We start from the raw sequence: 9,871 nt of genomic DNA on the forward strand, positions 1-9,871 counted from the left end.
GGGAGGAGAGAGGAGAGGGAGTGGAGGAGAGGAGGAGGAGGGAGAGAGGAGGGAGGGGAGGAGGAGGAGAGAGAGAGAGGAGAAAGAGAGGAAGAGGAGAGAGGGAAGAGAGAGGGAGGAGGAGGAGAGAGAGAGAGAGAGAGAGAGAAGAGAGGGGAGAGAGAGAGAGGAGAGAAGAGAGAGAGAGAGAGGGAAGAAGGGAGAGAGGAGAGAGAAGGAAGAGAGAGAGAGGAGAGAGAAGAAAGAAGAGAGAGAGGAGAGGGGAGGAGGGAGAAGGAGAGAGAGAGAGGGGAAGAGAGAGAGAGAGGAGAGAGGAGAGAGAGGAGAGGGAGGAGAGGGAGAGAGAGAGGAGAGGGAAGAGAGGAGAGAGGAGAGGGAGAGAAAGGAGGAGGGGGGGGGGGGGGGGGGGGGGGGGGGGGGGGGGGGGGGGGGGGGGGGGGGGGGGGGGGGGGGGGGGGGGGAAAAAAAAAAAAAAAAAAAAAAAAAAAAAAAAAAAAAAAAAAAAAAGGGGGGGGGGGGGGGGGGGGGGGGGGGGGGGGGGGGGGGGGGGGGGGGGGGGGGGGGGGGGGGGGGGGGGGGGGGGGGGGGGGGGGGGGGGGGGGGGGGGGGGGGGGGGGGGGGGGGGGGGGGGGGGGGGGGGGGGGGGGGGGGGGGGGGGGGGGGGGGGGGGGGGAGGAGAAAAGGAGAAGAGAGAGAGATGAGAGAGGAGAGAAGAGAGAGATAGAGAAGAGGGAGAGGAGAGAGAGAGAGAGAGAGAGAGAGAGAAAGAGAGAAGAGAGAGAGAGGAGGGGAGGAGAGATTGAGAGAGAGAGGAGGAGAAGAGAGGGGAGGAGAGAAGAGAGGAGAGGAGAGAGAGAGGAGAGGAGAGAGAGACGAGAGAGAGGAGAGAGAAGAGAAGGAGAAGAGGAGGAGGAGAGAGGAGAGAGAGAGAGAGGAGGGAGAGAGAGAGGGAGAGAGAGGAGAGAGAGAGGTAGAGAGAGGGAGAGGAGGAGAGAGGAGAGAGAGGAGAGGAGAGAGAGAGAGGAGAGGGGAGAGGAGGGATGAGAGAGGAGAGAGAAAAGAGAGAGAGAAGGAGAGAGAGAGAGATGAGAGAAGAGGAGAGAGAGAAGAGAGAGAGAGGAGAGAGGAGAGAGAGAGAGGAGATGAGAGAGAGAGATGGAGAGAGGAGAGAGTGAGAGAGATGAGGAGAGAGAGAGAGGGAGGAGAGAGGAGAGAGGAATGAGAGGAGAGAGAGATAGAGCGAGAGAGAGAGGAGGGGAGAGGAGAGAGGAGAGAGAGAGAGAGAGAGGATGAGAGAGGAGAGAGAGGAGGATGAGAGGAGGAGAGGGAGAGAGAGAGAGAGAGAGAGATGAGGAGAGAGAGAGAGGAGGAGAGAGAGGAGAGAGAGAGGAGAGAGGGAGGAGGAAGTGGAGGAGAGAGGGAGAGAGAAGAGAGGAGAGAGAGAGAGAGAAGGAGATGAGAGAGAGGAGGAGAGAGGTGAGAGGAGCGAGGAGGAGGAGGAGAGAGGAGAGGAGGAGAGGTGAGAGAGAGAAGAAGAGGAGGTAGGAGAGGAGGATGGAGAGAGAGGAGAGGAGAGAGAGAGAGAGGAGAAGGAGGAGAGGAGGAGAGAGAGGAGAGAAGGAGGAGAGGAGGAAGAGAGAGAGAGAGAGAGAGAGGAGAAGAGGGAGAGAAGAGAGGAGAGAGAGAGAGAGGAGGGAGGGAGAGAGAGAGATGAGAGAGGAGAGAAGAGAAGAGAGAGGAGAGAGAGGGAGAGGATGAGAGGGAGAGAGGAGAGAGAGGAGAGAGGAGGAGAGAGAGGAGAGAGGAGAGAGGGAGTAGAGAGAGATAAGAAGAGAGAGGAGGAGAGAAGAGAGAGGAGGAGAGAGAGAGAGAGAGGAGAGAGAGGGAGAGGGAGATGAGGAGAGAGTGAAGAGGAGGAGAGAAGAGAGAGAGAGAGAGAGAGAGATTGAAGGGACGGAGAGAGGAGATGAGGAGAGAGAGGAGGAGAGATGACGAGAGGAGAGAGAGAGAGAGATTAGAGAGAGAGGGAGAGAGAGATAGAGAGATGGAGAGAGAGAGAAAAGAGAGAGGAGAGATGAGAGGAGGGGGGGGGGGGGGGGGGGGGGGGGGGGGGGGGGGGGGGGGGGGGGGGGGGGGGGGGGGGGGGGGGGGGGGGGGGGGGGGGGGGGGGGGGGGGGGGGGGGGGGGGGGGGGGGGGGGGGGGGGGGGGGGGGGGGGGGGGGGGGGGGGGGGGGGGGGGGGGGGGGGGGGGGGGGGGGGGGGGGGGGGGGGGGGGGGGGGGGGGGGGGGGGGGGGGGGGGGGGGGGGGGGGGGGGGGGGGGGGGGGGGGGGGGGGGGGGGGGGGGGGGGGATAAGAGGAGAAGGAGAGAGAGGAGAGGAGAGGAGAAAGAGAGAGAGAGGAGAGAGGGGAGAGATGAGAGAGAAGGAGGAGAGAGAAGAGAGGGAGAGAGAGAGAGAGAGAGAGAAGATGAGTGAAAGAGGAATGGAGAGAGAGGGAGACGGATGAGAGAGAGAGCGGAGAGGAGAGAAGAGGAGAAGATGAGTGAGAGAGAGATAGAGACGGGAGGATGAGGAGAAGAGAGAGAGAGAGAGAGAAGAGGACGAGAGAGAGATGAGGAGAGAGAGAGAGGAGAGAGGAGAAAAGAGAGGGAGAGAGGAGAGAGTAGCTGAGAGAGGAGAGAGGTGAGAGAGGAGAGAAGGAGAGAGGAGAAGAGAGAGAGAAGAGGAGAGAGAGAGAAGGAGAGAGGAAGAGAGAGAGAGAGAGTGAAGAGAGAGAGGAAGATGAGAGAGGAGAGAGAGAGAGAAGAGGATGAGAGAGAGAGAAGAAGACGAGGAGAGGATGGAAGAGGAGAGAGAGAAAGGAGGGAGAGAGAGTGAGAAGGAAGGAGAGAGAGGGTGAGGGAGAGGGAGAGAGAGAGAGATGAGAGAGAGAGAGAGAGAGTGAAGGAAAAGTGAAAGGAAGAGAGAAGAGAGAGAGAGGAGAGAGAGAGGAGGTGGAGGGAGGAGAGGAGAGAGAGAGAGAGGGAGAGAGAGAGAGAGAGAGGAGAGAGAGAAGAGGAGAGAGACGATGAGGAGGAGGAGAGAGTCAAAAGGAGAGATGAGAGGAGGAGAGAGAGAGGAGAAAAGAGAGAGAGAGGAGAGAAGAGGAGAAGGAGAGGAGAGAGAGAGAGAGAGAGGAGAGAGAGAGAGAGAGAAGAGGACAGAGAGGGGAAGAGAGAGAGAGAGGAAAGAGAGAAGAGAGAGAGAGAGGAGAGAGAGAGAGAAGAGAGAGGAAAGGAGAGGAGAGAGAGATGGAGATGAAGAGAGAGAGAGAGAGAAGAAAGAGAGAGAGAGAGAAGAGAGATGAGAGAGAGAGGAGAGAGAGAGAGAGAGAGAGAAGAGAGAGAGGGAGAGAAGAAAGGAGAGAGAGAGAGATGAGAGAATGAGGAGAGATTGGAGAGAAGAGAGAAGAGAGGATGAGAGAAGAGAGAGACGAGTAGAGAGAGAGAGAGAACGAGAGAGAGAGAAGAGGAGAGAGAGAGTGAAGAGGAAAGGAGAGAGAGAATACATTATACATTTAAATTGTTGTGTGTGTGTGTTGGGTTGTGTGTGTGTTGTGTGGTGTGTGTGTGGTGTGTGTGTGTGGGTGGGTGGTGTGTTGTGTGTGTGCTTGTGTGTGCGGGAGTTGTGCGTGTGTGTGGGGCTGTGTGTGAATATATATTGTATAATACTTGTGTTTATGTTATATTGGTTAAATTTAATACACATATTTTATGTATGTTTTCCTATATTTTTATATTTTATGATTCTGAAAAATATATGTGGTATGTATATATGTATGCATATTGTTGTATGTATGTATGTATATATTTATGTATGTATGTATGTATATATAGTATGTATTGGATATATATATGAATGTATGTGTTGTTATATATGTTTGTATTATATATATTGTATGTTATATATGATATATATGTTATTTATGTATATATTGTATTATGTTATTATATATTTTATATGTATGTTTGTATGTATGTATGTAGGGTTATATTTTACGGGTTTTGTATTTATATATGCATGCATTCTTGTGAAATTTTTTGTATGGATGTGTATGTATATATATACATAACATTTTATACATATATGTATTTTATATTTATACACACATATATATTTTATATCTATATATATGCTTTACTTATTGTTTTATTTGTATATATTTTGAAATACTTATATGTATTTATATGTACATGTATATATATGTATGTATATATGTGATTTTTGGGATATAATATATATTAGATTATATATATATATATATATTTATTAAATACACACCCACATCATACTATTATACCAACATGAATGCATGCATATATCCAATATAACATTATATAATATACATATATATATCCCTATGCAAATGTATGTGTATATATATATAAGTTATTACATATAATAATTATATACATATAATGCAAATTATACACACATATATTTATATTATATATGTTTTTGGGTGTTATAAATGTATTTTATGTATATTATATTACTTAATACATATATAATACATATGTTTTATATGTGTATATATATTTGTATAATTTTAATATATGTATATTTATGAAATATATATGTTTTATTATGTTATATATGTATATTATGTATATATATGTTTATATGTATATTATGTAAAAATATTATGTTATATATGTTATTATATGTTTTATATTATTTTATATATATATGTAAAAATATTTATATGTATTATAGTTTTGTATGTGTTTTTATGGTTTATTATGTTATATATGTATATATATGTTTTATATGTATATATATGTATTTTAATGTTATTTATTATATTGTATGTTTATATATTGTATATATATAGTATATTTGTATGTATATTATGTATGTGAAAATATGAAAGTATATATATGTATATATAATGATGTTATATGTTTTGTTTATTGTATGTATATATATGTATTTTAAATATATATATGTATTATATATGTATTATATATTATTTTTATGTTTATATATATATGTATATATAGAAATTAATATGTTATATATGTATTATATATGTTATATATGTAAAATTGTTTATATGTATATATATGTATATATATATATGTATTATATTTATGTTATTTTAATATATTTTTTTTATGTTTGTATATTATATTATGTATATATATATTTATTTATTGATATTTGTTATTTATTTATATATTATATTATTATGATATGTATATATGTGTATTTATAGTTATTTTATGTATATCTATCTATCCTCTCTCTCTCCTTCTATCTTCTCTTCTCCTCTCTCTCTCTCTGTTCCTCTCTCTCTCTCCTCTCTCTCTTCTCTCTTTCTCCTTCTTTGTTATATTATTTTTTTAATTATTTATATATATATATATATATATATACTATAATATATATATTATTATTATTTTAAAATTTTTATAATATATAATATAATTATATATATATATATATATATAACACACCCAACAACCCACACACACTCACAATTACTTCCCGGGGGAAACATCTGCATCTTCTGGGGGGGGAAACCTGGCACCTCCTGGTTGCCTGTTTTGGGGTTTGGGGAGGTTTTTACCAGACGGGTAGATGATGCCTGGACCCTCAGCAGTAGCCCCCAGTTTCTGATGAGAAACAGAGAAAAAGAGAGAGAGACTTGAGATAAAATGAATAAGAGAGAGAGGACATATTCTACAGCCTTGTTTCTCTCTCTCTCTCTCTCTCTTCTTTTTTTTTTTTTTTTCTTTTTTTTAGCATGACCCATTTTGGTGTCTGGATTGACCTAATGACCCTCCTAAATGTTTATTGTACATTCTCTGCATCAGGCATGGGTTCCACCATTTTACCTAATCATTTTTTAAAATCCCCACTTTTTACGGATTATGACTGTCTTGAAGAAAACCCAAGTCTGAGTGAGTGACTGAGCGAGTGAATGTGTGTGTGTGTGTCTATGAGTCTGTGTGTGTGTGTCTGTGTATGTGTGCATTGTGCTGCTGTGTGTATGGTAAGGGGGAGGATTTGGTGGTGTTGGTTGGGGAGGGGGTATGTGTGTGTGTCAGGATGTGAGTCTGATGGCAAGTGTGTGTTGTCATGTATGTCAACATGTGTGTGTGTCGGCATGCGTGTGTGTTAGCATGCATGTGTGTCGGTGTGTGTGTGTGTCGGTGTGTGTGTCGGTGTGTGTGTGTTGGTGTGTGTGTGTGTCATTGTGTGTGTGTTGGTGTGTGTGGGTGTTGGTGTGTGTGTGTGTTGGTGTGTGTGTGTGTTGGTGTGTGTGTGTGTTGGTGTGTGTGTGTGTTGGTGTGTGTGTGTGTTGGTGTGTGTGTGTGTTGGTGTGTGTGTGTGTGTGTGTGTGTGTCGGTGTGTGTGTCGGTGTGTGTGTTTCGGCATGTGTGTCAGAATGTGTGTGTCAGCATGTGTGTGTGTTGGCATATGTGCAAACTGTGTATTTGTCTGCAAGTATGTGTCTGCAAGTGTGTGTCTGCATGTTTGTGCATATATGTTTGTGCGTATGTGTGTGTATGCATATCTGAGGACACATTTTGCAAGTGTATATCTTTGTATGTCATACTAAGTGTGTTCAATGTGCCTACAAATGTGGCTATGTGTGTCTGTGTTGGCATCACTATTTGTTTGTAATCATACATTTATGCAGGACTTTTTTCCTTTATGACACAGTCGTGCCAAACTGAATATAAGACACTGATTAACAAATGAAATGTATAAAAATGAAAAGACGGACTAATCTACCATCACTAATATATTGACTGTTATTTGTTACCGAGAACAATGCACAATGCGATGATATGCAGCATTATTTTCATAATTTTGCAGTAAATATGAGGGTGGCACAGCTGTACCTATATTGTTTATTACTCTACTTTTCATGCTGTATAAGATGGCAGTGTTCAGTCCCCTTTATCTCTATGCATTGCTCTCCAATGCATTAACCATATTGATTATTTCAATTGAGTAATTTTAGTAGACCTCACTGCTAATTTATCAACAAAAACAGGAACCAATTCAAGCTCTATCCTACCAGAACTATTATAGTGGAGCTTGCATGGCCTTTCCAGAAGTGCCGTGGTAATTACTTCTTCACACTTATCACCAGGTTTAATCATACATTTTCAGTTTGAGGCAACTATGTGACAGGAGAAAAAAATTCTCAAAATTCAATTGATCTATCAATGTGAAGTTGTGTACCTTGTACTGGGTGTCCGGAATTGGTATTTAGCCATGTTTACTGCATTATCTTCTATTTTCACTAAGATTATACTTTCCCAACTTACATTTACAACAAGACAGACATACACTACTACCAACCTCTCTTTACACTCAGTAAAACAAAAACAAAAAATCAATAAAATAAAAGCAGAAATAAGAGCACAGGGAGAGATGGAGATGATGGAGATGATGGAGATGATGGAGATGATGGAGATGGAGATGGAGAGAGACAGAGGGAGAGGGAGAGGGAGAGAGGGAGAGGGACAGAAGGAGAGGGAGAAGGAGAAGGAGAAGGAGAGGGAGAGGGACAGGGACAGAGGGAGAGAGGGACAGGGAGAGAGGGACAGGGAGAGAGGGACAGGGACAGAGGGACAGGGACAGGGCTCTAAAAACAACAAACAAGGCAATACTAACCGCTGGAGTCTGCACTGAAGGAGCCGAGAGCCGGCCGGTCGAATTTCTCCACTCGTACATTGTTATCTATTCCTCCTTTCTGCTTCTCCTTTCAAAAGAAAGACAGAATAATCTTTACTAAAATCGAACCCTTACAAAAAATCGTGAAAAATTTAGCCTAAAACGTTTTAAATTGAGAAAAACACCAGCAAACTCACCAATGATGCAATGTTTTGGCCGAAACAGCTGATGAGGAAACACCTTTTTTCAGGGGGATAGAGATCTCATTTTTTTTTCTTTCTTACTTTCTTGTATCTAGTTACTTTTATATCCTTTAAATGCTGAAAGGAATTTAAATTTATTTAGATGAAGTGTGATAGAGCAAACTTTCATTCTGATTTATTTGGAATAAATATTTGAATCTCGGAAATTCAAATACTTTTTGCTAATTCATTTACTCACCGAAACAGTTAAATCTGCTATTGGTGATGAAGTAAATAACCCAGTATCATGATTCATCACAAACATGTATTACACTATACACCCCCATATTCATCTTCCTAAAAATAAACATTTTTAAACACAGGGCGAGATCTCCATCCCACTGAGAATGCAACTAACCTTTCGTTGACCTTTCTAGACGTTTGAACCCAATGCATCTAATTGTTTATTGCATTTATTGCATCTAGTTTGTCAATGAAATTTCGTTTAAGTAAATACGCTGCCTTTGAGATAAATATAATGGAGCTTTTGGGTGAATGGGAAATATCCTAAGAATAAACAAGCATGTGTGTGTGCGTGTATGCTTGTGTTCGTGTGTGTGTGTGTGTGTGTGTGTGTGTGTGTGTGTGTGTGTGTGTGTGTATGTGTGTGTGTGTGTGTGTGTGTGTGTTTGTGTATGCGTGTGTGTGTGTGTGTGTGTGCGTGTGCGTGTATGCGTGTGTGCGTGTATGCGTGTGTGCGTGTGTGCGTGTATGCGTGTGTGCGTGTGTGTGTGTGTGTATGCGTGTGTGCGTGTGTGTGTGTGTGTGTGTGTGTGTGTGTGCCTGTGTTCGCGCGCGCGTGTGCAATGGGAAAGGGGGCAGGACATGGCATGGTGACCCGGGTTGCATATTAATATTCTGATATGAATGAGCAAACTGGGCCACTATACTATGTCGTACTGCCAACACGCACATGCACAGACGCGCACATTATCACACTGTCAAAAACACATTAAAGTAATATTTGCTTTATATGGAAATGATAGCCTACAATGTCTTACAAGCCCAACGTGCTGGGTGTACTAAGGGTGAAATTCCACTATTTCAACAGCAGTGCCCATGTCCGAACGGGTTACACTAAGGGACTCAGGATGTGAGAATAGCGGTCATATTCAGAGTCAAAGACAAAAGCCACACCGCCGCCACTCAGCTTCCTCACGAAAAGCCCAGAAGCCACGCCCCTCTTCGCTGGCTGAGAAGCTGACGGGTTGAACTTGTGACCTGAGGTTGCGATGGCGGCCGTGGACCCTCGGGAGAGAGAACATCAGCAGATTACCAAATCTCTCATGGCCAAGGTACATATAAGTCTTAAAGTACTTATAAAGTACACATACGGTACATCTAACTCTTAAAGTACTTATAAAGTACACATACGGTACATCTAACTCTTAAAGTACCTATAAAGTACACATACGGTACATCTAACTCTAAAAGTACTTATAAAGTACACATAAGGTACATCTAACTCTTAAAGTATATATATATGTCTTAGGGTACTTATAAGTCTTAAAGAACTTACAAAATACACATAAGGCACATCTTAGTCTTAAAGTATAAATATGTCTCAGAGGACATATAAGTCTTAAAGTATTTATGAAGTACATATAAGGTACATCTAGGTCTTAAAGCACAAATATGTCTCGAGGCTCATATAAGTCTTAAACCTCTTCGGACATGGCCTCAGTGTACAAGGAATAATGAATCAAATGTACACTTTGGTCAATCAACTGTTTTTGTTTCTTACTTCGTCCTCCTCAGCAGATTAATCAACACTGAAACAAGTGATAGACAGCATTGGGGCTGATTTTTTATCTTTTAATGAGGGGGGGGGGGGGGGGTCGCGAGACCAGAGAGTTGGGAACCACTGATTTAGAGTACTTTACATTGTAAATACGTTGCCTTGTTTGTGGCTGAGGCAATTGGGAATTGCGACTATTATGTGTATATATCTATAT

The 9,871-nt window shown here is 42.9% G+C and overlaps 1 long non-coding RNA gene across 1 annotated transcript in view; it reads right to left on the reverse strand.

The window, feature by feature from the left end:
* Positions 1-5,622: 5,622 nt before the first annotated feature.
* LOC125045577 overlaps positions 5,623-9,871 on the reverse strand; it is a 24,203-nt gene continuing 19,954 nt past the window's right edge. Inside the window, exons 2-4 of the long non-coding RNA XR_007116560.1 lie at positions 7,872-7,994; positions 7,675-7,762; positions 5,623-5,657 (exon numbers count right to left, since the gene is read on the reverse strand). This is a non-coding gene — a long non-coding RNA (uncharacterized LOC125045577). The remainder of the gene's footprint in view (positions 5,658-7,674; positions 7,763-7,871; positions 7,995-9,871) is intronic.

The sequence above is a fragment of the Penaeus chinensis genome, chromosome 37 (assembly GCF_019202785.1).
Source record: "Penaeus chinensis breed Huanghai No. 1 chromosome 37, ASM1920278v2, whole genome shotgun sequence".
NCBI lineage: Eukaryota > Metazoa > Arthropoda > Malacostraca > Decapoda > Penaeidae > Penaeus > Penaeus chinensis.